Raw genomic sequence first — 3,838 nt, forward strand, 5'->3', positions numbered from 1 at the left:
ACCCAAGCCAAGGGTCTGGGGATTGAGAGTTTCAGGGGCTCTCAGCAGGACCAGCAGGAGACCCCTCTGTTCCCAGGGGCGGGGCCCAGCTGGGGACATGGGCTCCAAGGGCGGAGCTGTGCCTTTTTGGTTCTCAGAAGGGGAGCTTGGCTGCTGGTTGGCCCTTCAGATCCCTGGAGTGTTTCCACTGCTTTGTCAGAGTCTGTGACTTTGGGGGCCCCTCGGTGCTGTCTTGCTCAGTATTCCCAGCTGGAGAATGCCCCACTCAAGAATTGAGGGGGAGCAGATGGTGGCTCCTATTTTTCCGCACCCCCTACCCACTGTTGTAAGGCAGGGTCCACACGCACTCCACTCTCCAGATCCAGTGGCCTGGGAGAGGAGCCTGGTGGGCGGGTGGGAGCTGGGACAGCTCCGCCTCCCCTGGTGGGGTGCTTAGTCTTAGGGTCTGCCTGCTTGTCAGTCTCCAGTCAGAGGGCTGGGGGTTGAGCCCCTTGGGCAGGTGGGAGTTGGGACAGCCCGCCTCACTTGGTGGGGTGCTTTATCTTATGGGTAGCCCGCCTGTCAATCTCCAGTCAATGGCCTGAGGGAGGGGGCTGTTGAGGGAAGGGACAGGATTCTAAATTCCTTGCTCCCCTGCTCCGGCCAGAGTTTCTCGGGCGGGGTTTTGGGGTCTGAGTTAAGTTCTATTGCTTGGCACCCGCTCCGCTTTCCCGATGTGTTTGGGGAGGCGCTGTATTACTCACTCCTCTGCGTCCGTCTGCGGGTGCTCCGTGGTGGTGGGGAGCCTTTCACTCTCCTTGGGTCTCCGCCGCTGCCTGTATTCTGTGTCTGGGTTCTGCTGCTTGCTGTTCTGGTTCCGCGTCTGGGTTCCGCTGCTTCCGCCTTTCGCTGGCCCGGTTCTGTGCTGGTTTCTGCATCCGTTGGGCTCCCGGCCTGGTGCCCTCCACTGCCACTGCTTTTTGTGGATTAGAGCCGGCGCCTGCCGCCGCTTTCCCAGCGTGGAACTGCACCCGCTCAAGCCGCTTTTCGTGGTTTGATCCAGCGCCAGCTGCTGTTTTTTGCGCCTTTCGGCAGCTTTTGCGTCTTGGATCCGGAGGCGAGAGGTGGGGGAGGGGTCTTTGCTTTCGGAATTCTTTGAGAAAGTTGGATGTGCGCTTTATCTGGATTTCTTTTCCGGTTTCAGTCCTTCTCCGTTGCTTTTTGAGCTTGTTGTTGTAGATTTCTTTAGGTAGTTGGCTCATGGGACTCTCTGGTTCTCTCTTTTTGTCAGAGAGAGCTAGGCAGCGTCCCTATTGCCTCGGCGCCATCTTCCTTCTTGTTCCATAGAGGTTTTTATGCCTAGAAACAATCTGTTTAATTGTGAGCTCTGGGAATTAACCATCTAAGCTCGAAGGAAAGCCGATTATCAGCCTTTCCTCTGACATCTCCATAAATATCTCCAATGTTATATTATTCTACAGCTGGAATTTCTCCTGTGTCAAAGTATGTAAGATTCATTGTGAGGCGTGGGGCTGAGATTTTATTATACTTCAGGCATGCAGGGATCTTCTGATCTGTACTTCATGACCATGACCCAACAGAGAAGCAGTTCAACCCGGTAAGTAGAGAGTGATATCACAGTAAATATGCAAGCATGCTTTGTAAACTTTCCTGGTGATCCAGAGGTTTCATTCCTATAGAAAAACACAGTTCTATGTCCTGTGTCCTTAACTAGAGAGCAGAACAACTATTTCTACATAACAAGGACAAGCCAGCAGTTGCATCATGCAACTGGAGGAGGATGAGGAATAGCAGGAATGAGAACATTCTTAGGACTTTTGTTCTGCTGAAGGTTACAGAAATCTGACTTCAAAGCTTTCTACTGTGTTTTGTTTTTCCTGTAGTTGAAAATGTTTCCTAATAGAATATGATTGAACACACTATTCTTTCTTTTTTCTTTTTGTCATTCATGAGGCTTGAACTCTGGGCCTGGGTGGTGTCCCTGAGCTCTTCAGCTCAAGGTTACTGCCCTTAAGCCACAGTGTCAGTTCTGGGGTTTTTTTTAGTTGCTAACTGGAGCTAAGAGTCAGGGATATTCAAGCCTAGGCTGCCTTTGAACCGTGATCCTCAGATCTCAACCTTCTGAGTAGCTAGGATCACAGGTGGGAGCCACTGTGCCCAGCTTGAACACACTACTCTTTTAGAAGCTGTAGTAGATGGTAAGGTTAAAAAAAGAAAACTGTGTAGCCATATTTCTGTTTGTCTATTGACACAGAATATCAAATTTTGGAAAGTGGGATTTATTAAAGACTTTGATAGGCACACAGTGGAAAACAGAGCATCTGTCTCACTTCTCTCTGACATCCAAGAAGAGGATGCTTATTTCTTCTTTGGGAGATTCCTAATTGGTCACAAAACAGAAAAGCAGGAGTCATGGCTTGAAATCGGTACAGGAAGTGCAAGGTTTGATCTATGGCAGAACAGGAAGGACTAAATGTCAACCACCATTGCTCATATCAACATACTCCTAAATTCCTGAAATTGGTTCAGGGAAAAGTAGATATAACATCAGGTATTGATTTAGTCATGTTCAGAAAAATCCAAAGAGTTAAAAATGTATACTTTATTCCCAGTGCTGGTGGCTTACCCCTGCAATCCTAGCTACTGAAGAGGCTGAGAGAGGTTCTGACGATTCAAGTTCAAAGCCAGCCCAGGTAGCAGAACACCAGAGGCTCTTACCTCCATTTAGTCACTTGAAAGTCAAAAGTGGAGCTGTGCATCAGATTGGCTCTCTTTAGAGCCAATCTAAAGCAATGTCGATTATATCTGTCTACAAAGAAATGAAGACCTGAATGTTTATGGAAAAACATTGTTTTCATTTCTCAATTAAACAACAGATATTGAACTCCCCAAAAAGGTAGAGCTGTGGCTCAAGTGGAAGAGCACTACTTTGGACAGGAAGGAAAGATTAAAATTCTAGGACTCATTGTCTCTGTCTCTGTCTCTCTGTTTCTCTCTCTCTCTCTCTCTCTCTCTCTCTCTCTCTCTTTTACACACACACACACACATACACACACACACACACACACACACACAGAATATCAAGATGGAAATTAGTAACTGAAAGAATGAGGAAGAAATTTCCTGGGAGATAACAGGTGCTGTACAATATTTTCTAGAACTGATTTGTTTGTATGAAATTAATGTTTGATAATACAGTTCTGTATATTTTATGAAGTGTTTTAAGTAGCATATCTCTAGAAATTTCACTATTCATGACTATTATGATAAAATAAAGTTTGCAGGAATGTTTCTTCCTTGTTTTTGTTGGTTGGGAGACTTGAACTCTGGGCCTGGGCACTGTCTTTGCGCTCTTCAGCTTAAGGCTACAGCCCTACCCTCGAGCCACAGTGCCACTTCTAGTTTTCTGGTGGTTAATTGGAGATAAGAGTCTCATGGACTTTAGCACCCGGGCTGGCTTTGAACCATGATTCTAAGATCTCAGCCTCCTTAGTAGCTAAGATTACAGGCGTGAGCCACCATGTCCAGCAAGAATGTTTCTTTATAGAATGTATGAGAATGAATCTCACAAAGAAAGAAGACCACTGTGGAATGTCTTGTAATAATCTTACAAGAATATGCTGTATTTTCTGTGATAAGAAAGCACTTCCTGTAATGTTCTAACGTACTTGAGTATCAAAAATGCATTTATAAAAGGGGTATATGAGAAAGAAGAAATCCAAGATGACTGGGTAGATGACAACGGAAACTATTATTGATGGACTCAAAAGAGCCCTCAACTAAAACACTTGAATTCAAAATTATTGCTGAACTCTGAGTTCTTCAGTAGTTATTGCTA

Source organism: Megascapheus bottae, chromosome 1 (assembly GCF_031878675.1).
Source record: "Megascapheus bottae isolate mThoBot1 chromosome 1, mThoBot2.hap1, whole genome shotgun sequence".
NCBI lineage: Eukaryota > Metazoa > Chordata > Mammalia > Rodentia > Geomyidae > Megascapheus > Megascapheus bottae.